Source organism: Panthera pardus, unplaced genomic scaffold (assembly GCF_024362965.1).
Source record: "Panthera pardus isolate Hobbes unplaced genomic scaffold, ASM2436296v1 HiC_scaffold_10, whole genome shotgun sequence".
In the NCBI taxonomy this organism is placed as follows: domain Eukaryota; kingdom Metazoa; phylum Chordata; class Mammalia; order Carnivora; family Felidae; genus Panthera; species Panthera pardus.
Window position 1 is genome coordinate 101,672,630 of NW_026526655.1, and position 26,665 is coordinate 101,699,294.

The 26,665-nt window shown below is 49.9% G+C and overlaps 1 long non-coding RNA gene across 1 annotated transcript; it reads right to left on the bottom strand.

The window, feature by feature from the left end:
- Nucleotides 1-3,165: 3,165 nt before the first annotated feature.
- Nucleotides 3,166-15,985, bottom strand: LOC109278754 (uncharacterized). Its single transcript, XR_002085820.2, has 3 exons — nucleotides 15,567-15,985; nucleotides 14,861-14,929; nucleotides 3,166-4,903 (listed from the first exon to the last, which is right to left on the bottom strand). It is a non-coding gene; the product is annotated as an uncharacterized LOC109278754 (long non-coding RNA).
- Between the last annotated feature and the right edge of the window lie 10,680 nt (nucleotides 15,986-26,665).

The window sequence follows — 26,665 nt, forward strand, 5'->3', positions numbered from 1 at the left end:
CCCCAGAAAGCCCCGAGGACTCTGATTGGCCTGGTGTGGGTCACACGCCCTTCTGGAATGGATTACTGGGGTCAAGAAGGTGGAGTCCCCTGGCGGGCCCGGCACAGAGTGATGGCTGCAGTCTCTCCGACCCAAAACTCATCACCTGAGCGGGAACACTGTGGAACAGTACGGGGAGGGTTCCCCCAAAGAGAGGGGTGCTGGGCCACACACAGGACACATACATACGATAGGACTTGATGCTGGAACCTGGCTTCTGAGCCTAGAGCAGAGAGGGACAGAGGTGAAGAAACTGGCTCTGAGGGCAGGGCCAGGCAGGTGGGGTCTCATCCACAGAGCGTAGAGTCCAGGAGATGTCCTTCAGTCAATGCTGGATGTCAGTAGGTTACTCTGGACAAAAACAAGGCCACGGGACCGCTCGGAACCAAGAAAACTTCAGTCCTCAGAATGAAGCCAGCAGCAGGGGTTGTGTGGGGAGGCAGGAGCTCTGACTCAGGGTCAGCCCCAGTGCCCAGGACTGTCTCTTATGTTGTCATATCCAGGGCTGTCGCCACACTGAAGGAAGGATCAGACAGGTGACCAGCACAGACATTGTCTCGCCTGCCTGGGTTCAGGACGTGGAAGTCAGCTGCCACGGGGCTCCAGGACACTGTGCAGTGTGTCCCTGGGGACAGTCGGGGTGGGACATGCGTGGTCAGATAGGACATGATGGGGGGGAAGGGTTTAAACCATACAGGAGAGAGACAGAAACCGTAAGCAAGCAGGAAACTGGGGCTCAAAATTACCCCCATCCTGCCTCCCTGTTCATGATTGGCTTCTCCCTCAAGGAGCAGGTGGAGGTGTCTTCCACACAAAGAGGCTTCTTTTCTCATCTGCAGGAAAGGCAGGGAATGTGCCTAGGGGGGTGGCTGTGTAGGGCGAGGGACAGAGTTCATGTAACGCCATCAGCACAATGCCTGGCCCAGAGTAAGCGTTCAATAAGCGGTTATTTTCCAGTGGTCACGGTATGAAGGGGCAGATGAATTCATTCACAGATCGCTACCCGGCACCCTTCAAAGTGACACATCCCTCTTCCTTATACAAAGACGAGTTCCTCTTATTATTTTTCTAGTTAACCAAAAAAAAAAAAATCCAATTTAAGCAAACTCTCCATCAGCCTCTTGTTGCATCCTGTGCAAACGGCTTCCTTAATTAAAAGATCTTAATCACAGCACAGCTTTTCCCATAGAGCTTTCCAAGAGGAGGCAGGACCTGCCACAGTGGGTCTTGCCAGGCATCCAGGGCAGTGAGTCACACACCTCTGCAGGCGCCTTGGAAAATCCAGAGCGTGAGGCTCACCCTTCCCCGGTCTCACCCCCTTTCCTAGGATCACCCCTCCCCTGCTCCCCCCAACAATCTTCCTTCTGGTTGAGATTCACACTCTCTTCTCCATCGCGCCCTTGGCCCCTCTGTCTTGGCCTGTCACACCCACTGGCCACCCCACACTCCGTGTTGCCTCACTCTCTTCCTCTTCCAGTAAGTTCTTCGAGTTGAGGCAGGTGACAGGGGCTGCTTCCTCAGCCTTTGGACTTGTTTACTATGGCGGCTCCTTTGCATACCAACATGTCTCCTGGTGGATAACTGCATCCTTGGAGAGCAGGCGGGCTTCCACGGGGGGAGGTTCCTCACATCCCGCTCCTCCAAGCCTTGTCGGTTGCCTCCGTCAAGATGTAGACAGCCCCCCGTTTCCCTCCCCTTTGATCATGGTGATGAGGAGGAGGAGGAGGAGGAAGACGATGACCACTAGGACCTCCCAACTCATGTGGGACTCGCTCCCACCCCTAGCATCTGAGGACCTTACCATGCACGAACACCGAGCCCCAGCTGGCTCGTGCCTGGGTGGCAGTTCTCAGAGAGCCCCAGCACCATGAATCCGTCCACGTGGGCTTCCCTGGGAGCTGCCAGGTGACCACCGCATCACCAAAATGGGGTTGGCTTTCCACGGGGCCATATTTGAACAGAGCTTGTATTCCATTCTTGCTCCACATACTTTAGACCAAAGGATGGCCTGGCCCAGTTTATATAAAGGGAGAGTTTGGGCCAGATACCCAAGAGAATGTAGACAGACAACTAATTCGGAAAGCGTAAGGCAAGGCAACGGGCAAAGCTGAAGTCAGTCAGCCAATGGTTGAGCTCCAGGGATGAGGCGGGTGGGCAGGACCTTCGGCCATTTCTGGGAAGGCTGGCTGGGACATACTCAGCCTCTTTGGGACTAATATGAATAGCTGGATGGGCCGCCAGGGGGTGTGAGTCAGGAGGGACGGGGAAGGAGTGGGCAATATTTTCAACTTCACATGGACCATAGAGATCTCCTACTCTAAGATTTTTAATATGGTTTTTGAGCCTCAGGACCATCTTTCAATCAAATAGCATGCAAAAGCCTCACATAGATGTTCTCTGGCCTACTTCATCACCTAGTTCAGAGAGGTCTCGCCTAGCCTCCAAAAACAGCCATTTGGTTGGCGACGGTCTGACACAACAGAACTGCTTCAGGATAAACGTCTCTCAAGTTTTACTAGCGCCGGCAACCTCGCTGTTCACTTTGACGTCAACTCGAAGGAAGAGCAGTTTGTGCCTGATGTGCCGTCCGGCTTCTGCGAACATCAAACACATCTCCAGCCTTGGTCAGGAGGGTGGGCGGCTCCGGTCATGACCAGAACGCGATAGAAGGATGAAACACAGACTGCCACCTCTGGAACAGGAGCAGGTGCTCTGCGAGCCCACCTCGTCCCAGAGACAAACGGGGGGATGTCTGTATTCACGCTGAGGCTACTTCTTCCCCAGTGGAACTATTGGCATTCGGTGAAATTTGCAAGTGAATGTTTCAGAGCCCAGGAGCGCTCTCCACAATGTCGCAGGCAGACAGCAATGATACGTACCCTTATGACAGGCTTCTGGGGCTTATTACACAAGTAATAAACACCCATTATGTAATATATAGAAACGCAGATGGAAAAAAAGCAGAGGATGCATTTTGTTGTGTTTTTTTTAATGTTTATTTATTTTTTTTTCTATATATGAAATTTATTGTCAAATTGGTTTCCATACAACACCCAGTGCTCATCCCAAAAGGTGCCCTCCACGATACCCATCACCCATCCTCCCCTCCCTCCCACCCCCATCAACCCAGAGGATGCATTTTGATCACCAGCAATCCTGTCCTGAAAGGTTGCCATTGTTAATAGTTTGATACATTTCCTTCCGATCTTTTGTCAAAGCAATAGAAATACACTGTAAATATAAGTGAACATTTCGTGAGATGTGTTTTTTAAATTTTTTTTAATGTTTATCTTTGAGAGAGAGAGAGACAGACAGACAGAGAGTGAGCAGGGGAGGGGCAGAGAGAGAGGGAGGCACAGAATCTGAAGCGGGCTCCAGGCTCTGAGCTGTCAGCACAGAGCCCGATGCAGGGCTCGAACTCTTGAGTTGTGAGATCATGACCTGAGCCGAAGTCGGACACTTAACCGACTGAGCCACCCAGGCGCCCCTAATGGTATGTATTTTTAACAAAAGTAGGATCATACACATTTGTTGATTATATCTCTTGTTTGCACCCAAAAACGTATTCTGATCATGTGTTAATATCATAAATATGCCTCTACACTGACACTGTCAATGACCACACAGATGATTCATTGTGTGGAATGAATGACAAACTACTCAGCCATATGCCAATCGTGATACATTTAGGGTTTCTTTTCCTTTTTTCTTGTAAACATCATGCTGATAAAGGACCCCGTACACCTATCCCGGCTCATCTGCCCAATTATTTCCTTATAAAAGCACACTTGATGGACCAAAACCACATATGCTAGAGTGGATGGATGCCGTTCATTGGCTGGCCAAACCCCCATCCACAGCCCCAATTCCTGGTCGCGTTGAGTAACATAGCTTTTATTTTCTGTATTCTGGTGACCTCTGGAGCTTCGTTGACTTTGCAGTGACTGCCCCTCCCAGGGTCAACGGATACCTAGCGATAATAAAGGATTGACCTGCAGGCACACTTTCCAAATCAAGCAATCCAGAGCCCACACCCCCAGACACCTCCTCTACAGGCTCTCACACTCTGGGCCACTACTCGCTGCCCTAAATACCCAGGACCGGGTACCCGGCTACTTGGGACAGTTTCTACACCCGAGAGTATTCACACTAGCCAATGTTAAATCTGTCAATCCCACCTTGCCTGTTCCTTCCCAGGGAAATCACAATAAAGGCTCTCCCACACATTTCCCCCTTAATCCTTCTGCCCTCTGACCAACACTGGGGCTTCCCTGTGTGCCCCTTTCTCTTGGAAATGATGAATGACAATCTTTTCGACAGCAGTCACCTCCTGGTCTTGTTCCCCTTACCATACCTCAACTTTTCTATCGATACGCTTTATTTTCAAACACATGGTGGGGGGCACACAGGTCTGTCTCCTTCTGTCTCTTCTGTGACTAGAACAGAGCCTGCAGACAGAAGGCTCTTTGGTGTGCTGTGTGTTTCAGGGCGACTCCGCTGTGGTCACAGAAGAGGGGCTCGGGGTCCAGAATTGGCCACTAACCGAACAGGCTCATCCTTGCCCCTTCCCAGCTGTCTCACCGCCTCCCATAAACAAGTATGAACTCCACTGGGCAGGCCTCTTGAGCCTCTGCAGCTCCAGATCCTGGGCCTGGATACACAGGCATGAACAGAAGTCAGAACGCGACAAGAACAGAAAGAACGCGTTGGACCAAAGTCGCCGGTGCTGCCGAAATACGTGCGGAAGAGCTTGCGAAGCACGGGTATTGGGGCCCGCCATCCGGAATTTGAATCCAATTCTGTCATTGGTTTGGTGAGCTTTGGAAAATCTTCTTAGACGCGTTGAATGTCAAGAGCCTCATCTCTAAAGTGGAAAAATAAAATCCTAAGTCACCAGGCTGTGATCAGAATTAAATGAAACCATGCGTGTAAAGCTCTGTGTGAGTCAGAATACTTTCCATTCGCAAATGACAGAAAGTGAGCCCCCAAGGAAATGTATTAGGGTCGCATAACTTGGAAGTCCAGAGCGGTTAGCTTCAGGCGGTGCTGGATCCAGGAGCACTAAGGATAGGACCCAGCCTCAGCCTTTCTCCCCATCACTCATCTCTGCTCCCCTTGGCCTGCAGTCCTTTGCAGAGAGGCTTTCTGCGTGCAGCTCCTCCCTGGCCCCTGGAGGCCCTAAGCCCACGTTGTCCCATTGGCGTATGATCCTTATAGTGCAAGGGTGATCGATCTCATAATGGTTCCAGTAGGAATCCTGTGAAGGTCTCTGGTTGACCCAGCTTGGCTCACATGTCAGCCCTAAACCAATCATCTTTGTGCCAAGACCGGTCACATGCCCACCCTCAGGGAGGAAGGGAGTAACACCAAGGAGTGAACTTGGGAGAGCTCCACCAAGGAAGAACCGTGGTTTCCTAAAGGTAGAGCTGTTGAGGCCAAAACTACTGCTCCACTACAAATTTCAGCAGAATATGGAACCGAGTTTTCAAACTGGTACCCTCTGGAGAAACTTGCCTGTGAATGTGTTCTGGGTGGTTCACACAGTGTGGTCCAAAACGGCCATCAGTTGGCCACATTAAATATTGCTGTGGGGAGTGTAAATTAACACAACTCTCCTGAAGGGTGACGTGGCAATAACTATCTGCATTTAAAACGCACGTGATTGGGGCGCCTGGGTGGCTCAGTCGGTTAAGTGTCCGACTTCGGCTCAGGTCATGATCTCCGGTCCATGAGTTCGAGCCCCGCGTCGAGCTCTGTGCTGACAGCTCAGAGCCTGGAACCTGTTTCAGATTCTGTGTGTCTCTCTCTCTGACCCTCCCCCGTTCATGCTCTGTCTCTCTCTGTCTCAAAAATAAACGTTAAAAAAAAAAAATTAAAAAAAATAAAACGCACGTGATTTTCACCCAGCAATCTCCCTTCTAGGAATTTATCCTATGACTATACTCCTACACTTGTAGTTCTAAGAAATGACTCCATAGAAGACTATTGATTGCTGTGCCGTGTGTAAGAGTGGAAGGCTGGAAACCACCTAAATGCCCAACAATGGAGGACAAGTTAAAGAAAATAAGACACGCTGGTTCAGATGAATCCTCGAAACAATAAGAAAAACCGAGGCGGGGGGAGGAAATCCCTTTGTGGAATGGCATCAACCACTCTGCAAAATACTTTGTTGAGCGGGAAAAGTAAAGTGCAGTGTAGGGCATAGAATTGCATGGCCCCATTTGTTTAAGATCTGGGGAAACCTCACTGTGGTGTGTGTGTTTGGTTTCACGTGCCTAGAAGGATTTATAAGAAATTGGCGGGGCGCCTGGGTGGCTCAGTCGTTGAGCGTCCGACTTCGGCTCAGGTCGTGATCTCACCGTTCCGTGGGTTTGAACCCCGTGTCGGGCTCTGCGCCGACAGCTCAGAGCCTGGAGCCGTTTCAGATTCTGTGTCTCCCTCTCTCTCTGCCCCTCCCCAGCTCATGCTCTGTCTCTATCTCTCTCAAAAATAAATAAACATAAAAAAAAAGTAAAAAAAAAAAAAAGAAAGAAAAGAAATTGGCAACACTGCTTCCCCATCAGGGAGAGAACGGTAGTCCAAGGGGATACAGTGGGAGGTTGGCTTTCTGCTGAACATCATATTCGATTTGCATAGACTCATATTATACTTTGGAACCACGTGAATCTTTACTTATCTTAAAAATAAAATAAAAACATTGTTATTCTGAAAACTAACTTGCGGGGCCGAGGTTTATTTTTGGAGTTCAGACACAGCCTGGAATCTCAAAGGAAAAATCCCTCAACACATTTATTCCTTCAGCTTTTCCTTCACGTGGTTAACGACCTGGGTGTTTAAGAAACATCTGGGAACGGCTTCCATGGGACGGAGGGAACCAGGGAAGGCTTCCTGATAGAAGATTCCATTTGGCTCTTGAAAGGTGAATGAGAGCTCAGCGTGTGGAGGAGAAGCGGCTTCCAGTCACGGGCCTAAAGCCTCAGCATTATCTACACACACTGTGAGAGGACCCAGCTAAACTCCTGGAAGCCGGAGGGGGCAAGGGCTTGGAGGGGGTGGGGCGGGACCAGAGAGGTCAGCTGGGGCCCTGTGACCAGGAAGCACTCAGGCCCTACCCCATAGACCATGAGGAGCTACAGGTGGGTTTGTGTTCAGTTAGGGTTTGAGGAAGCCAGGCCTGGCCAAACCACAACCTGGGCGTTAATGAAAAGGCCCAACCCCGGGGACCAAAACTGCCCTCTCTTTGGTGGCTTTTCCCTCACACACCGTTGCTTGTGGCCTTCCACTTATAGCATTCTGCCCCCAACAGGAAATGCTCATGAGGAAGAAGCCAATTGATTACTCCTGCCCCTTGGAGACAGCTGTATTTATCCTTCCTCCTTCCAAGAACCCGGCTGCAGTGGGCACTGGGTGGCGCCCCCAGGGCACGAGCCAGCCTCCGTGTGCAACCCCACCCCACTCTCCCCCTTTGCGGACCCAGGCGGCTTCTGTTTCTGGAAGGCACTGAATTGTGCGGCCAGGCTGGAAGGAAGCCACTTGTCCTGGAGCCCCACCCCTGGGCTCCAAGGCTCTCCTTGCCCTGCCCTGCCCTGCCTCTTCCCAGAATGCTCTTTTCACATTGTCTGTCTGCTTTTCCCTTCCCATCATATCTTGTCCCAGACATGAATTACCCCTGACCACAAGAGCAACCGGATGGCCTGTCTGCTCTTTCCCACCAAGGGGCCAATGACCGAAAACATCAGTGAGAGGTGTTTCTCTCCCACACAGGGAACCTGCATGCCAGCCGGGAAAAGTGTGCTGACGTAGGACATCAAGGAAGAGGAAGCAGGGATACAGAAAGGGCCTCGGGACCCCTGAAATCCCACCACCCACCACGGCTCCTGCTTGCCCGGAGTAAGCCTGGCCTGCCGATGGGGCTTTACTGTTCTGCAGGTTCCATGTAACAGAAAGACTTTACAAAAATGGTATTTTCTCACTTTAAATTTTTTTTAGTGTTTATTTATTTTTAAGACAGAGACAGAGCGTGAGCAGGGGAGGGGCCGAGAGAGAGGGAGACACAGAATCCGAAACAGGCTCCAGGCTCGGAGCTGTCAGCACAGAGCCCGACGCGGGGCTCGAACTCACAAACTGCGAGATCATGACCTGAGCCGAAGTCGGTCGCTTAACCGACTGAGCCACCCGGCGCCCCTGATATTTCCTCACTTAAAAAAAAAATTATGTATGTCATCAATATTGACTAATTGTTAAATCAGAGCTTAGAAATAAGCAAAAGGGAGAGAGGATATAAAATAACTTACAATCTGGGTATCCTAAAATAACTGACATTTATGCTATTGGTATATATTTCTAAACCTTTTCTCTCAAAGATAGAATTGCCATCACAGAATGCCTTTCTGCTTATCAAATCTTTCTGCGGCATTAGATATTCTTCTACAATGGCATCTTTTTTTTTTTTTTAATTTTTTTTAACGTTTTATTTATTTTTGAGACAGATAGAGACAGAGCATGAACGGGGGAGGGGCAGAGAGAGAGGGAGACACAGAATCGGAAGCAGGCTCCAGGCTCTGAGCCATCAGCCCAGAGCCCGACCCGGGGCTCGAACTCACGGACCGCGAGATCGTGGCCTGGGCTGAAGTCGGACGTTTAACCGACTGAGCCACCCAGGCGCCCCTACAATGGCATCTTTAATAGGGCTGCACAGGAGCCTAGAGTTTAGATGAACCACAGTGGACACAATCCGCATTACCTTCCATTCTTATTTCTTTCCGATTTTTGGCCATGTAGAGAGCGCTTTGGTGAACATTCATAGACATATAACTTTTATGTTTGCTCGGTTACTTCCTTTATGATACACTTCCAAGAGGAAAACTTCTGGTTGAGTTCTGCCAAGTGAGAGAAAATACATTTTCCGCACCGGATTAAGTCCCTGGTCAAAGGTGTGGGACCCCTGTACTGAGCACACCTACCCTGGGGATGAGAGATGACAGGGACCAGCACAGCGTCCTCAAGGAAGGACGGAGAGCCACAAGAATTAAGCCATGGTGGGTACCCAAGCCATTAGGTCAACGGGCAGCAGCAGCATTCATTATGGTGACGCTTCCGTGTCAAAATGCTGCCTATCTCCATCCTCACGGTAAGTCCCTGAGTGAGCAGGATCCCTGTCTTCAGCTAAGGGAACAGGCTGGGTTGGGTTAGGATGTTTGCCCAGGGTCATGTAGCTGCCAAGAGCAGAGCCAGATCCAAGGAAACCATCCGGGGTCTGACGGATGGGCCCTGCCCCACCCTGAGAAGAGGAAGACTACCGGTCCAATGTTGGGTCTGCTGCAGGGTAACTGGGCCAGCCCTCCCCTTGTCCCCTAACAAATGCTCCCCAGGTCACTGGAGTAAACATACGCTGCTCAGAGCCAAGGGCAAGGTTCCAGATAACTTCCTTAGCACAGTTCTCCAGGAAAAGCTGGCTTGAAGAATTGGAATTCAAATTCAAAGCATTTCCAGGTGCAGTAGGAGGTGAGCGGCAGTGGGGCCTTGACTCCCCGATATCCGTGGTGCGCCCAGAATGTGCCTGAGTCCCACGAGAGACTGTGGAAGGTGGCAGGAGAGCTTCCAAGAGGGGCGGGAAGGACTGACGAAAAACCACGAGCCATGGGGGTGATCTCACCCCTTCGCACACGAATCGGCGTCCGGTTTGACATACTGATTGGAACCAACGAAATAAATAAACATCGGTCTCTGCAAAGCCAATGTCAACTTCTTCCCTGCCCTTCTCGCGCTTCGGAGCGCCTTCAGAATCGCATCCCCATGTAGAAACATATGTTCTATTGTTGAACAGTCACTCCACCTGAGATGTAACTTCCAGCCAGCTCAGGCAGAAATCCATGTGCGCACTTTGCCTGGGAGAAATATTCTTGTCACATAAGAATCCCTCTATTAATCAAAAATCACATTATGGCTCTTGGAATGAAGTTTCCTTTACTACTCTTTAATAATAAGCCCGAGATAAGATAAAATTGGTAATTGCGCGTTCTCTTCTGATGGGAGATAATACAAAAGTGGTATAGAAATTTGACTTAAAAAGAGTATATTCACTTGGCTAATAGGCTTCCATTATGTGGTCTTTACTTATTCATTTGTTACAATTTTTGCCACATACGGAAAACTTTAATTGGAAGTTACTTATTACATTGTTCCTGAGTGTTAGCAGCGGCGGAAAGTTTTCAATAATCAGAGACGAATGAATGCGGGGGAAGCCCAGGATTTTAAAGACACTGAATCCTGCTGGAAGAGACTGCCTCCAGCAACCACAGCAGAGGTTGGTTTCCCTACAGATGACCTTTAGATCAGAGATTAAGGACCAAATCTCATATCGACAAAAACTCAGGTGCTTTTTTTCAGTGGATTAAAGTACAATAAAAGGATTCTAAGAAATATATTAATATATGCGTTTTATTGTATTGCTAACCTGTATCGCACGAGGCAGAGGACCCTAAAATGGGGCTACTGTCCACAGGCAAGGGTCAACAATCGGAAACAAGGCCATGCTTCCATTTATAGGCATGTTTTGTGAGCTCCTCCCAGCTACCAGGTTAGGCCTTCATTACCAGTCATTAATGCCTATTAATCAATTAAATCATATTAACACTGCTGATGTCAGCAGGCCAAAATCAAGCAGCCCTTTCACAAGGGAATATTCCTGATCAAGATGCAAAGCCCCAAAATACCTAACATCACTTGTGTAATTGGAGTAGAAATTGCAGCCTGCCAGGGGTTCGGTGGTTCACATCGGCCCTGGCTGGAGCTTGGCCCTTCTCTGCACCATACCCCAAAGGTATGGACTCAGCACCAGGGGGATGTCTGTGATCCAGAGAGGACCATGAGAAGCTTTGTGAATGGTGTTTCACTGGGCCTTACTTAGGTTGCAGAACAGAAACATCCGACGTAGAATCGTCTGTCCAAGTTGGTTCTTCTGCTTTGACCTTCACCACTAAAATGAGAATGTGTTCATTTACATTTGAGAAGTAGATGTGAGCCTCATTCATTCCAACAGGAAGCTCTATAAGGAAGGCTGGAGAGGGCTTATTACCATCATCATCATCATCATCATCGTCTTCTTCCTCATCATCATCACCGCCATCTTAGAGATGCCAAAGCCAGAAGGATCATGCTCTCACTGAGCCACCCAGCTGGTAAGTGGTAGAGAATGCCAGGAGCCCGGCCTTCCAACCCCTCCTTCCCTGCACCTTCCCTGACAACTGCTTGGGGGGACCCAGGCAGAAAGTCCTCTCTAAACAAGCGAATGACCCACTTTGGGCTGAGCGGAAATCTGTGAATCGATGCTCGCCTTCAGATCTGGCACGCTGCATATTTATAGAGCTTGGATCCTTCCTTCAGCTTTCTCTATCTAAGCTTGCTTCTAATCTGTGCTTGCCCTTAGAGGTCTCTTTAATGAAACCATCCCATTAGATGGCAACCATGCAGTATGAATTGTGGTGGCTCCTCTGTTTCTCCCTTCCAAAATCACAGCCATTAATTAAGAGCATACTGTGGGTGGTACCTAGTCTTGGCACTGACTGGTGAAAAACCACACCCAAGTAGAGAAAGCATCTCACTGAGGGTCCCCATGACCCCCAGGAGCATGCGTGAGAAAATCTAGCACAAAGAAAACTTAAGATGTCAAGGAGGGCTCACTGGCTATTACCAGAAGCAATGGAGATCAGTATGCCCCAGTCAGAGTTCCTGGGACATTCTGGCCTCTGTCACTGACTCATTCAACGGTGTTGAGTATCTGCTTTGTACCAATCAAAGAAACCACTTTCACTCCCCTGAAGGAGCTCACAGTCTGGGGTTGATGGTGAGAAGAGAGTAGAAGACAAGTCAGAATAATCAGTTTGAGGTCACAGTCCATATGGGATGGGAGGAGACCCCAGAAGAGAGGACCTCACCCAAATTAGGGCTGGGGTTGGGAAAGCCTTATCCATGGAGATAGTGCTTGAACTGACTCTTGAATGATGGGTAGGGGCTCTCCAGCTGGTCAAACAGGAGAAGACCATTCCAGCAGGGGACACAGCATGTACAAATCATGGAAGCTGGAGGAACGTAAGTAGCTATCACGACAGTGGTGAGGAATGTAAAAATTCCATCCGAGTGCTTCAATGACAAGCCCATGAACCCATCCCCCCTGGGGTGGACTACGCCAGGACCCCATGAATGTTTACTGACGTGACCAGCCATCACTAGAGCCCTGGGCACTCAGGCACCATGCAGCTGTGGCCTGGTTCAGGACTTGACACCAAAGAAATGTCACTGTGGAGCCCAGATTTGCCAATTTCACACACGAGGTCCCTAGAGACTTCTCTCTTCCTCAGTTTTCCTCATCTTGAAAATGGGACTAATAACACCTGTTCTGAAGGCTTGCTCTAAGCATTTAAAATAATGTCTATGAAACACTTGGAACAAAGGTAGCAGGAACTCCACAAATGGTAACTTTGCTGCTGGCGTTATTTCTGGGGATCCTGGCTGGACCTGGGATGATCCTGAAGCTGCATAAACACGCCATGAGTCACACACTCACCCACTGATTTGAGTTAACGGTGGGTTGATTGGGTGGCAGTGTTTGTACCTCCAAAGACTGTTGGAGGCGGGGCTCTGCCCCATCATGAAGCTTACCTCTTGATATTCCCAGAACCTGAACACCACCTTTTCTCTCCTCTGGTTCTATGTGCTTAAAGAATGCACCCTCCGGGGCACCTGGGTGGCTCAGTTGGTTAAGCGTCTGATTTTGGCTCAAGTCATGATCTCATGGTTTGCGAGTTCGAGCCCTGCGTCAGGCTCCATGCTGACAGCTCAGAGCCTGGAGCTGCCCCTCCCTTGCTCTCTCTCTCTCTCTCTCTCAAAATAAGTAAACATTAAAAATTTTTTTTAAAAAGAATGCACCCTCCATTTATTATTAATTGGAGCCAAAAAAGAATTGCAAAGGAAAGTCTGTCAGAGGGAAAATTCTATCTCAGTCCTGATCCTGAGACGAAAAGAAAGGTTGTTTGCTGTTTGGACTGACTGCACCCCCTCTCTGCTGCTGTATGGAATGATCTGAGCTGGTAATTCTTCCTTCCCTTCCTCCCTTCCCTCCTCCTTTCCTCCCTTCCTCTCTCCCTCCTCCTTTCCTCCCTTCCTCCTTTCTTTCTTTCTTTCTTTCTTTCTTTCTTTCTTTCTTTCTTTCTTTCTTTCTTTCTTTCTCTTTTTGTGCTTCCACTCTTGCCGATCAACTGTTGGGAGTCCTTTGAGACAAAAAATTAACTTTATTTATTATAGGCATGACTGTTAATAGCCACTTTCACTAATTCCACAGCCACCCAACAGATCTTGCCATTAACAGAAAATCAGCCCCCAGCGTCCCACATCCCCCAAACCCCTTAATCCCGGGCAGAGTGGGACCACTGGGCAGCCTTGCTTTATGAATCCCAACGCCACCATGTAATGTGACCTTGGACAAGTTGCTTACCTTCTCTGAGTCCCCATTTCTCATCTCTAAAATACTGATAATAATACCTGTTGCACAGTTGTGAGCGTCTGTCACAGTAGACAATAAATAAATGACTGCTTTCTATTTTCACCATCATCATTCTCTCCCTTTCTGAGTCTGCGGGGATGTCCTGTTGATAAGGACCTTCACCATCATCCATGAAGAGTCCATGCAGATTCTAACCCCTAAGTCTTCGTTGACTCCAGTGTGCCTTACCAGAACATCAGCCTCCTATTCTATGCCCTTATCAAGTTACTGTTCTCCTCCAAAATCTGGGGAAGAGACAGCCTCCTTCAGGAAGTCTTCCTAGATTGACTCTATCTGTGTCCAGTCACACTCTTTTGCAGCCTCCTAGCAGGAAAGAGAAAGCACATTCAGAAGCAATTGCAAAGAGAATTGAATAAAGGGACCATTTGCAGAGACGTGGGTAGGGCTTACAGAGGCACCACAGGAAATCAAGGCCCCAGAGAGTAGCAATGGCGGAAAGCTATATCCGTCCCTTGGCCTCAAGGGAATGGTGTTCCTGGAGCCTGGGGAGAGCTGGAGGCAGGCTGGAAGCCCGGGAGACGCAGCATACGCAGGCCAGCCTCTGTGGCCCCAGAGCACAGGCCAGGGAAGGGAAGGGAATGATCTGGGTGGGGCATGAATGGACAATAAAGCACACTCCTGTTATTCCAGCTTCTCCATTCAGTTGGGCAAACAGATAACTAGGGAGGAATCCGCTGAGACGCTTACATTTTCCATTTGAGGATCTTTTGTAGCGATCATGCGGCAACAGCCCAATATAGTTACATGTTCCCCCACAAGCCTTGACCCACGTCTTCTCCTTCCTCTGGATTTCCCCCCGCCCATGGCAGAAAGCTTACCGTTTTTGAGCACCTACTACGTGCCCAGCACTGAGCCTCACCTGATCCTCACAAGGACCCCGCAAGGGTCCACTCTTTGAAAATGAGGAAACCGAGGCTCAGGAAAGATAAGAGTCTTGCCCAAGATCCCTCAGTCGGGATCTGAATCCAGCTCCGGATGCAAAGCCTGCAATTCTGCACCACAAGACTCCACGGCTTTGTGAAGTCACGCCAGGCCTGCCTCCCTCCGCCATGGCCGGCTGCCTTGCGGGCTTTGTTCAGGCCTTTATTATCTGGTCTGTCTGCACAGCGTTGGGATCTGCTCAGCCCTCAGACTTGAGCCCAGTATTAGATGCACCCAAGCAGACAGACATTCTGTACGGTGATTTCTCCTACTATCACCTCCTGAAACCGTGTCAGATGGGCCACACTGCCCCAGGCCCACGCTTCCCCTGCAACTTACCCTTGGTGGGGTGAGCCAGCATAAAGCCAAGACAAGCTTCATCTACAGCAGGGCACTCGATTGTCCAGACTGCAAGGAGAGGAGAGGAGGCAAGGCTTTGACGTTACGGCCTCAGAAATGAGGAAGTTTCTGTCTCTGACTGTGATTTCACAGGATGAGAAACTCCTACACAAGAAAGGAGGGGTGCCTGGGTGGCTGAGTTGGTTAAGCATCTGACTTTGGCTCAGGTCATGATCTTACCGTTTGTGAGTTTGAGCCCCACATCAGGCTGTCTGCTCTCAGCACAGAGACCGCTGTGGATCCTCTGTCCCCTACTCTCTCTATCCCTCCCCCACTTGCTCTCTCTCTCTCTCAAAATAAATAAGCTTTAACAAAAAAAAGAAAAGAGGGGCGCCTGGGTGGCTCAGTCGGTTAAGTGTCCGACTTTGGCTCAGATCATGATCTCGCCGTCTGTGACGTCGAGCCCTGCGTCGGGCTTGGTGCTGACAGCTCAGAGCCTGGAGCCTGCTTCGGATTCTGAGCCTCCCTCTCTCTCTGCCCCTCCCCACTTATGTGTTCACTCTCTCTCTCTTAAAAAATAAATAAAACATTAAAAAAGAAAGAAAGAAAGAAAAAAGAGATTAAGAGGTAAGGTGATCAAAAAAAAAAAAAAAAAAAAACAGTCCAAGTCATTTAAAGTATTTTTTAAAAATAAGCAGATTCTCACCTCTGTGGAAGATCTGGGTGTGGGTGGAGACCTGCTCAGGGCTGTCAGCGCTCTCCATCTGTGAGTTCAGTGTGTATGCTCCCCAGCGATCTCAGCACCAGGAGAAAGAGCAATGGGTTGCTATTTTCTTCTTCTTCTTCTTTTTTTTTTTTTTTTTTACATTTATTTATTTTTGAGAGACAGAGACAGAGCACAAGTGGGGGAGGGACAGAGAGGGAAGGAGACACAGAATCCGAAGCAGGCTCCAGGCTCCGAGCTGTCAGCACAGAGCCCGACGCGGGGCTCGAACCCACGGACCGTGAGATCACGACCTGAGCTGGAGTCGGACGCCCAACCGACTGAGCCACCCAGGTGCCCCATGGGTCGATATTTCCTCTGTGAACCCAGCACCGATCTTGAAATGCTGTGCTCTGCACCCTCCTTCCACCGGTTTGGAAAACCACGTGCTGTCTTCCTGGTCCCCGTGCCACGGGCTGTTCCCCGCCTCGCCGCCCGTCCCCTCTGTCGAGCTCGCATCTCTCCTGCTGCACCTCCTCTCTTCACAGCCTCATGGAGATGGAGAACAGCTGGTCCTTGATCCTCCGGAGAACAACTTTTTAGAGGTTTGTTTTAGTGGAAACACCAGGGTCCCGAGGAATTTTCCCCTTTGTGTGAAAATGAATGTCTTCCTCTGAGGCCTGCTCTGAGGGGCGTCCACCTGAGCGGTGGTAACTTCAAAGGCTCCCCACATTTCTGTTCCAGAGGCTCCAGGCGGGCTCGGGGCCTCCTCCCGCTGCTTCTGCCCAGGACTCCGCGGGCCTCTGCCCCGAACCCAGCGCCGAGCAGCTGCGGAAGGGCCCCGGGCACATGTGTGATGCGCGTAGGTGTCTGCGTTCGTGCAGAGGCTCCCGGCGGCTTGCGTTTGGGAGTGGGCGTGGGCATCCAAAATACCTCGCTCTCTCTGCATTATTAAGAATCCCTGCTTAGAAAGCAGAGAGACACGAGGGGAGACAGCATCCAGCTACGGCCTCGTGCCTTCGGTTTCAGTCTGTAACAAATATTTACACCCAAGTTACAACAAGTCCTGGAAAAGAAGCTGTTCACAGAAACACAGACGCTTAGCACTGGGCTAATTACAGGCCTCTGTTGCCCTCTCCAGTATATGCTTTATGTTCATTTTTAAACACTCCATCGTGATTCTTCTCTTCCTTTCTTACACACCGAGCCCAGCAGGCAGCTGTTTCCTATATGCAGCTGGGTCCCGCCACAGATGACCGCCTGTCTTTTAGCACCTTTGTGAAGCTTATTTTGAGACGAATCTGGCTGCAGGTGTCAGGTAAGAGTGGGACTTTGTCCGAAAAGACCAAGAACCCGGTGGAAGGGGAGGGAGGGGGCTCAGGAGTGAGAGGGTCCGTGGGGGATACCTACATCCACCCTCCCTCCCACCCCACCCACCCCACCCCCATCTGCAGGGCGACACCATATTTCCATCCTGGGCTCCATGCCTGGGTCCACACAGGAAGATGCTTTGCGGGGCCCAATGGCAGAGCATTTTAATCGCCATGTCCCCAGTGACATCAAATCTCACAAACAACCTCCATAAATCACACCCTGACAGCTACCGGGCTTGTCCAACGCTAAACACAAGTGGAATCTTCTTTTAAGTTGCGTCTTAAGTTATAGGCAGTACCATCAGCCTTCAGCAAACATCTGTAGTTCATCTTATCGTTTGAAGAAATATATGAGTTTCACTGTCTTTTTTTTTTTTTCTTTAAGGCTTTTGCAGCTTCTGTCCTTGATTTGTTTGAAGGCCATCTGCTACATATAAAATTGGGGGTGGGGGCATGCTGTGGAAAAGGAACATTTGTGAGATGTACATGCTGGGAGAAAACGCAAACGCGGTGCATGCTTCTGGCAGCTTCGGTGGGCACCACTTTCCTTTCCGGACCCCCAGCCCCTGAGAGAGCTTTGGACTTGGGATGTCCCTGTTGGCTCTTCCTGAAACTCATTCTGGTTCTGTCTCGTGGCCGTGACTCCACCCCTCAGAGCCAGCGTTGGTGAGTCTGAGATCTTTCGAAACGTGCAAATGCGTGCTACGGTTGACCTCCGGAGGTCTGCTAATGATGCCCCGTGGGCTGCAGGGTAAAATGGGGCACCCAGGCGCCCAAGGGGACGTTTCTCACAGGAATGACACTGGAGGCCCGTCTGGGGAGTGTATGTCATGGCAGGAAGTTACCACAGGGTGGTAGGAGTTGTGCAGCTGTGTGCCCTCACTCGGGCATTCTTCCCTGACAAGCAGAGGCGACAGGAAACCAATGCAAAGAATGGCAGCCAGGGGCTTCCTCCCACTCCTGCCCAAACAGAGGTGTCTGAGCTGATGCCGACTCTGAGGAGGCACCAGATGTTCAAACACTTGACCCCGAAATCACTGCCACCCCTAACCGGGCCTGGCTCTGTTTAATACGGGCCGGGCAGCCTGCATCGCTAAGTTCTGGGGAGCAACACTTCATTTGCCAGAAAATTAACTTAAAGGATGTATTTGATGACCAGCATGGGGGCTGGTCTGCCAGCAGAGCGAAAACAGTGATCGTGGCAGAGATTTCATTCTAAGACCGGTGTTCCCTTCGTGCTGGAAGGTTCTTATAAATCCCAAAGCTTCCAACATCCAGTCTCATTTTCTCCTCTGCAAGGTCCAAAATGCTTTTAGTAAAACTGACGAAGGCATTTGTTATTATTATTATCATTATCATCATCATTACTATTATCAGCAGTATTCGTTTTATTGCTGTAATTTATAGAAAAGTTGTATAAAGTTCCAGCTCAGTCCTGTGTGGGGTTCTCTTTTATTTCTCCTGCGGCACTCTGGCACGCAGCCACAAAAACATTTCAAGCGATGCATCGGGACACAGGCTTTTAAGGCACACTTGAGGCTTTGCCCCTGAAAAAGTAAAGTATCAGTTTACTGTTTGGGGTTTTAATGGAAGAAGGCCCTTCTTAGGCCAAGTGCTCAGTGTCCGGCCAGGTCTCGCTTTGCCACGTGGCTTTGCCCACCGTAAGAAGGCAGTGTGGGGCCACAGTGGCCCCCTTCACGTGCAAGTGGCCGTGATGGTCCCCCCTCCCTGCGGGCCCACCCCTCCACCCTGCAACAAGGCCAGTGGAAAACCGGAAACAAGTAAGCATGGGGTTTCTTTTGAGTACTAGCACAAATTTATCCTAGTCTGTCAAGCCTATGGATTTATGGAGAAAACTTTATCCCGAAGGAAAAAACAACAACAACAACCAAAAAACTTTCTTGTCCATCGATTCCTAGAAGCCGAGTAAACAAACTTGTTGGAGGCTGGTGAGCCGCCTGGTAAAGAACGGCCGAGGGGCTGTGTTTCCAGAAGAGTTGGTTTCGGGGGTAAAATGGAGATGGGCAGGGGGCTCCAGGAAGCTCCCCGCCAGAGCCCGGCCCCCTCCGCCGCTGCCTGTGGACCACTTGTGTCGGCCGTGATTTGTGGCTGCACTTTTATGTAGAAGTGACTGCATCTCTTGGGGTCTGCAGTGCTACCTCCTTGACAGTTCCAGATGTTCTAAAGATAAAATACCTCCTGCTCGAGCCGCGGCAGGACGAGGAGCCCCAAAAGGTGCTCCGAATACAGTTTAAAAAGGCATCCGTCTTAAAAAGAACTTCAACATCTCACTCGCCTATTTGTAAGCCCTGTCCGTCGGGTCTTCGGACCCTCTCCGACTAGTTCAAAAGGCTTGTTCTTACATCGAGAGATTTTACCCAATGAAGTTTCAAACCTTTGCCCTGTTCCTCTCTCTGCCTGGGCCCACCCATTCGGCCCCGCCTGCCAACACCAAGCGTCTTTTTGCATCAAGCTTGAGGCAGAAGGCCTCTCCGTCTTTCTATGGGGCACGTCACCGGCAACCAGCCTTGGCGTCAGGAGGAGGGTGGGAAGAGCCGTGTCTCGCTGGCCTGAACTGACCCCAGGTTCATTGGCAAGAAGGCAGCAAAAGGCCCCGGGGCCAGGCCCACTTCTCCCTCGGACCTCATAACTTACCCCACCGCCAACCTCTTAAAATAGGACTGAGACTTGACCCTTACCAGGACTTTGGAGCGGTGTCTGCGCTTGGAGCGGTGAAAAGCTACTCCCGAGACCACCCTTTAGAAAACCATTCTCGCCAGTGCTGGTGCAGTCATGTTATTCTTGGGTCATTTAACTTCACTCTCAGGGAAGAGTCAAGAACGGAGCTGAGTTGTAAATCACTCCCCTCTGGAATGGATTTGTGCCAGAACTGATCGGCTTGAGCATTCCTGCCTTGCTTGACCATGGTAAAGAGATTATGGTATGTAAAATTCGGCTAAACATAGCTTGTTTCGATTTCCTACTTTCCTGGTTGTCTGTCTCGCTACGAAAGGTTAAGACCTAGGAGGGAAATGGCATCCGTACTGTGGAATCATTCCCACACCAGGGCAACACGTCCTTCCCAGAAGGGGTCCCTGCATGGTGACTCACACCAAGGAAACTCGGTCCCTTCAAATAGATGTGCAGGAACTTGGCCTTGGGGTGGTTTTAAGCGGTTGCTCCCTCAAAGCTACGAACATCGAAGGCCGCCAGCCCAGAAGCCAGCCTGTGGTGTTCCGGGTTTGTGAATCTCTGTTCACATATTCACCATTTCACACAGTTGAAATTAGCCTTTACTCTTCCCTGATAACATTAAGTGAGCCTTGAAGCTGCAGTGACGTCACGTCAGCTGATCTGGTTGCCCTACGGGGGACTCTCCCTGAAACCCTTCGATCCACGTGCATAGTGGTTTCTCCAGCTGTAATCTCTTGAGAGACGGTCTTGTGATCCAAATATCCAACTGCCAAAAAAACAAACAAGTTTTCATTTCTTCCCGCCCATTTGATTACATACGTCCACCAGCCTCCTGGAAGACGTGTGTCCTAGAGGTAAGAATGATATAAGGCACAGCGTCTGTGTCTCCGTCTTCGAATCACCGGGATCCCTTTTGCTTTCTGCAATGTACATCCTCAGCATGTGAAAGATCCAGACTTGCTTCCCTGAGTGGACCCGGCGGAGGGTGCCCAGGTCGCAGAACCCAGTGGGCAGGTGAGAAGACGGGGGAAACCATGACAGGGGGCCCACGCTCCACCTTGAGAGCACAGAGAGGAGGGGGACCGCCAGCATGGTCAGACAGACGTGAGCAAAGACATCTGCAAATTAACAAACTGCAGCCTCTGGGGCCATGTCATGCATTAGTCTTGCTGAATAAGGTAGAACCAGAAAGTAATTTTGATTAGCGTCCGTCCAAGCTATTCATCATAAGAAATCACGCAACTGCGTTCGAGCCCGGGACTTTTACCCAGCCATCCCTGCCTGATTTCTCAGCCGGAGGCAGACTTGTCAGGTGACAAAGTCCCCTTTGCCTGACTTCTGTGCTGTGGTAGTCAATATATAAGGGAGCCTGAAAGAAGATATTTTAAAATTACAAGCTCAAGAAAACAAACCGGCGGAAAGAGAATCCCTCTTTTGTTTTCCCCTCATACAAAAGGAGTAAGCAGTAAGTTTTACCTCTCTAACAGGGGAACCCATACACCAGCAGTCCTAACTGACAAAGAAACGTCCTCCTGTCTAAGGTACGGAAGACATACTTGAATGGAAAATTTCCTGAGGGTGATGGAATCTCTATTAGGAATTACTTTTCATACAAAGAAATCGCTCTGGATTAAGGCGAATATTCTAGCAGTGGCATTTGTAAGAATTTACCAATCTGGGCATCAATATCTTCATATGTGTCCATGCAAACCATTCATTTTCTTTCTCTGTTTGCCCCACCACCAATACACCACGTCCCCAGGTACCGCAGGCAATAATGTTCGCAGCCTTGTGAATTTTCGGGGATCCGTAGACAGGATCGGAAATGCTCGAGAGTGTCATTCGAAGCATGGAATGCCTTTTTCAGATAGGTAAAGTCAGACCAACAAATCACCGGCAGATTTATTTCTTATCTGCCAGCCTTTGTCAGAAAAGACCACGCGGGGTCTGGGACTTGTACCTGATGCACTTTGAGAAGTTGTCTTTTTTTCCCTCGTCAGAGCCTTCTGTCTGGCCAGTGAGTGGGTTGGCAGCACAGTGCAGGATAGGCAGGGCAGGGGCTCAGCCCAGGACGGGAGGAAGCCGTCAGTCCCCTTGCCCTCCAGAGAGCTGGGCTCCCAGGCCATGGGGAGGACAGACACTTGATGCAGCTAATGAAGGCCAAGACACCTGCAGTTAAGCAAAGGGAAAAAAAAAAAAGGTATTTTTTATCATTTCAGCAATCTCAGTTGGCTGCTTAAAGAGAAGCTGTCTCTGCAGATTTCCAGAATAGCTGTGCAGACAGGGCTAAATCAGAGGCCTCCAAATCCTGCCATCTGGCTAAAACCTAAAAAATTCAGTCTGCAAGCGACATGACTTTCCAACACTTCCAAGTTTCTTTTTTTCTGTTTGCAAATACCTGAATCGCTCTCCGCTTGTGGAGAGACATCTCATGTCATTCGGATGAAAGCCCTGTTTTATGGCCCATTGGTACCAGTGGGCCATGTTACAAACAAACTTGGGAAGGACAAAGACCCCTCCTTCACCCACAGGAAACCCAAATATCTCTATGGCCACAGCAGCCGAGCACCTTGGGTGCATTGGGAATGACACGGTCTGCTCTGCTGTGCCCCCCGCCCCCCACCCCTGTCTGCTCAAGGGAGCAGACAGCCCATGCGCCTAGCCCAGCACTGGCTCAAAGCGGGCACCAAGGAAATCCTCAGTGAGGCCGTGTTTGCGGAAAACCCGTGTTTGCATATGGACGGTGATTCCCGGGGGCCGTGCCTGGGGTTTGACGTGTCCTGTTCGGTGGGGGCTGAGCCTGGGGATTTCTCGGTGACGAAAATCCCATAAGTATTTACAACCATCCAACAACTGCCTATATCCTGACGGTTTTACCTCCCAGATTTCTCTTGATACATGCCTCCCAGCCTCCAGGCCCCCGACATCTCTAACCCCCGGCTGGTTCTGTGGAGGGCCCTCTTCTCCAAGAGCAGCTAGAACCATCTCTTCACAATGTGGATCAGTTTAAAAACCTGCAGTGGCTTCCTCCCGCCTTAAGGATCAAGGTCAAAAACCTACAGGAACCTTCCAGGCACGACATGACACAGCCCTTGTCTCGTCTGAGCCACCTGCTCTGGGCCACCCCCCTCCCCGTACTGGCTTTCCTACATGTGCGCAGAGCCTTTGCATAGCCTGTTCCCTCTTCTTAGGGCATGCACCCCCAACCCCTGCCCTCACCCCGTGAGCTCCTGCTAGCCCTTTGGCTCCCAGTTCCAACGCTCTGTCCTCATGGAGACCCTTCCTGACAGCCCCCAACCAGGTTATATTGAAACCCTCACTTACACACACGCACCTACATCCCTACAGCAGCACCTATGGTGCCTTTGAAAGCGTGGCCTCACTTGTGAGATCACTCGATTGTGTGGGGTTTCCCTTCCAGACTCTAAGTGATTTGAAGGAGGGATAAGCGTACATCCCCAGTCCCTAGCTCAGTGGGTTAAGTGTCCGACTCTTGATCTCAGCTCACAGGTTCCCACGTTCAAGCCCATCAGGCTACACGCTGTCAGTATATTCTCTCTCTCCCTCCATCTCTCTATCCCTCCCAGCTTGCTCTCTCAGAATAAATAAACTTAAAAAAAAATTGTTTTAGGGGAGCCTGGGTGGCTGAGTCGGGTAAGCGTCTGACTTCGGCTCAGATCATAATCTCCCCGCTCATGAGTTCAAGCCCCGCGTCGGGCTCTGTGCTGACACCTCAGAACCTGGAGCCTGCTTCGGATTCTGTGTCTCCCTCTCTCTCTGCCCCTCCCCTGCTTGCACTCTGTCTCTCTCTCTCTCTTTCTCTCTCTCAAAAATAAATAAACATTAATTTTTTATTTTTTTAAGGGGAGGGAGGAGAACTCAGTTCTGTGCTAAGCATTTTGTACATCGACTCATCCAATCCTCGCAATAATCCTGTAGATTATTAGACCTACAGGTCTATTATTAGACCTGTTATTAGAAGGTACCTATTATCTAATATCTACCTAATATCTAATATCTACCTATTATTAGAAGGTAGAGTGAGACCACACGATGGCCTCGAGGGTGGCCCCCGTGATCCCCGCCTGCTGCTGTCCCTGCCCCTGGGCAACGTCCTCCCCTTCAGTGGGGCTGCACCTGGCGACTGGCTTCTAAGAAACAGAATATGGCCAAAGGGATGGGGTGTCACATCAGACACGAGGGAAGAAAAAGATTCTCTCTCAGTCTCTCCTTCCCTTGCTCTGGGAGGAGCAAGTGGTGGGTTGTGAATAACCCCTATAGGCCCATGTGGCAAGAACCTGATGTCCCCAGCCAACAGCCAGCAAGGATCTGAGGTCACCAGCAGCCTCGTGAGTGAGTCTGGAAGCAGACTCTTCCCCGCAGTGGAGCCCCGAGAAGACCGCTGCCCAGCCTGCCCCTTGATCACATTCTTATGAGACATCCAGAGTCCCAGGCACCCAACAGCCATGCTCATAACCCTGACCGACAGAAACAGTGACATTTGGAACGTTTATTTTATTTTTTTTTATAAATTTTTTTTCGGGGCGCCTGGGTGGCGCAGTCGGTTAAGCGTCCGACTTCAGCCAGGTCACGATCTCGCGGTCCGTGAGTTTGAGCCCCGCGTCGGGCTCTGGGCTGATGGCCCAGAGCCTGGAGCCTGTTTCCGATTCTGTGTCTCCCTCTCTCTGCCCCTCCCCCGTTCATGCTCTGTCTGTCTCTCTCTGTCCCAAAAATAAATAAAAAAAAAACGTTGAAAAAAAATTAAAAAAAAAAAAATAAATTTTTTTTCAACGTTTTTAATTTATTTTTGGGACAGAGAGAGACAGAGCATGAACGGGGGAGGGGCAGAGAGAGAGGGAGACACAGAATCGGAAACAGGCTCCAGGCTCCATCAGCCCAGAGCCCGACGCGGGGCTCAAACTCACGGACCGCGAGATCGTGACCTGGCTGAAGTCGGACGCTTAACCGACTGCGCCACCCAGGTGCCCCTGGAACGTTTATTTTAAGCCACTAAGTTTTGGGCAATTTTTTACAAAGAAAGCAATGATACAGGCAGGTACTATTCACACCTCCATTGTGTAAAACTGAAGCACAGAGAGGTAAATTAAGTTGCCCCAGGATGTAGAGCAAGGAAGCGTCGGAACCAGGATATGAACCCAGGGAGTATGGCTCCCTGAGCTCGTACGATTAAGCATCACAGGATGCTTCCATAAACGGTCGCATCGGATTCAAGTATCTGTTTATACATCTGCTTCCCTCGTCGGACAGTGCTGTCCATTTCCAACCTGTGCCTGGCACCTGGTCAGCGCCCAGAGCACAGGAGGTGCTGGGCAAACGTTGGCCGAACGAAGCTGTGAGGTGAAGTGACCCATGCAGACTGTCCCGGTGGCTGTAGCCTCCAGCCAGGGAAGGGAAACAGGGCAGAGCTGGAGAGAAAGGTCCCCCAAGCTGCCATCAGCCCTAAGTCTCCTGCAAGAAGGTGGAGCCAGATTTTTTGTTTTCCTTTTTTTTTTTTTTTTTTTGCTGAGACATACAACTCCAAGAAAAATCATGTTAAATTTGGCCCCAGTTTCATGTCCTTGATACAATCTCCTAATCTTTTTCAGGTGCATCTCACATTCAGGAATCTTTATTTGGCTTCCAAACAGCAAGCTGTCTCTTGTACCAAAAAATATGTGACTTGTATCTGTTTATCTTAAGTAACCACTGAAAGATATGTTTATAACTTTTGGGGAATGTCCTACAAGCCTGTTAAACAACATCTGCTGTTGTGTGTACACTTTTCAGGACAAGTCTCTGGATCTTCTTTTTTTTTTTTTTTTTTAATAGACATCTAAGACGAATTTTTTTTCCCTCGTTTTCTGGTCAATGTAAATGAGAACTCTTACCTTCCAAACACTTTGGACAGGAGGGTGGGAAAGTCCAGAGCCCAGATATAGGCCAAGGGCGGGGCCAGGGGGAAGGTGGAGCCGACCATGGGGCGGGGCTTCCAGGGCCAGAGGGCGGGGTGTGCGCACAGGGAGGAGGGGCGCAGGGAAGGGGAGAAGTGAGGGGGGTGCAACGGGGAGGGGTGAGGAGGCTGGAGCCAGAAGGAGGGCTCGAGTCCTCTCCACCCAGCCCAGCAGACGGTGTGATGAAGAGGGCCCATTCTTAGCCCTGGACTCAATCCTCCCTCTGCCTCTAGTGCTGTGGGACTTGGTCTCTGAGCCTCAGTTTACTGATCTACAGAATGGAAGTCATAGTAGACACCTGGACAACGCAAGAAGAGGTTTGCCTTTTCAACACATTTTAAGTAACATGTTGACTCGACAATGACTGTGCTCCAGGGGAGAAGCTGTTAAAGGGACCCACCCGAGAGTAAACCCATGTGTGGTGCTGAGAAGGGGGTTAAGGGGACTCCCCCCTTTAATGTGCCAGTCCCCTCGCCCCCAGGCTTGCCCACGTCAAGGAATCTGACTCCTTTGCTGGGTAAGTCAGGAAGGCTTTTCTGGAAGGCTGCAGGCTCTCTGCGAGGGGTGCAAGAAAGGGAAGACTTGGGCACTGCCTGGGGGGTCTGGGTCCATCCCCTAGTGTCTGGCAGGTTCCAGGAGCACCTATACAGGTACCTCACTCTTTTTCATGCAATGATCCTCTTATTGAGAAGTTTTAAAATTTACAGAAAATATTTGAGTAAAAAATAGGAGTTCCCATATACCCCTGCCCAAACCCCAATACCCCTTATTTTTAACATCTTCTAAGCATTATTCTTCACTAAGCTCTATGGTTTACATCAGGATTCACTCCTTGTGTTACACATTCTGTGGGTTTTGACAAAGGTATATTGACATGCATCCACCATTATTTTTCATCCAGAAAAATAACTTCACTGTCCTCAAAACCCCCTGTGCTCTATCTCGTTATCCCTCTCCCACCCCTCTGCCGCCGAGCCCCTGACAACCATTGATCTTTTACCATCTCCGTAGTTTGGCCTTTTCCAGAATGTTATATAGTGAGACTCACACAGGGTGTAGCCTTTTCAGATTGGCTTTTTTCACT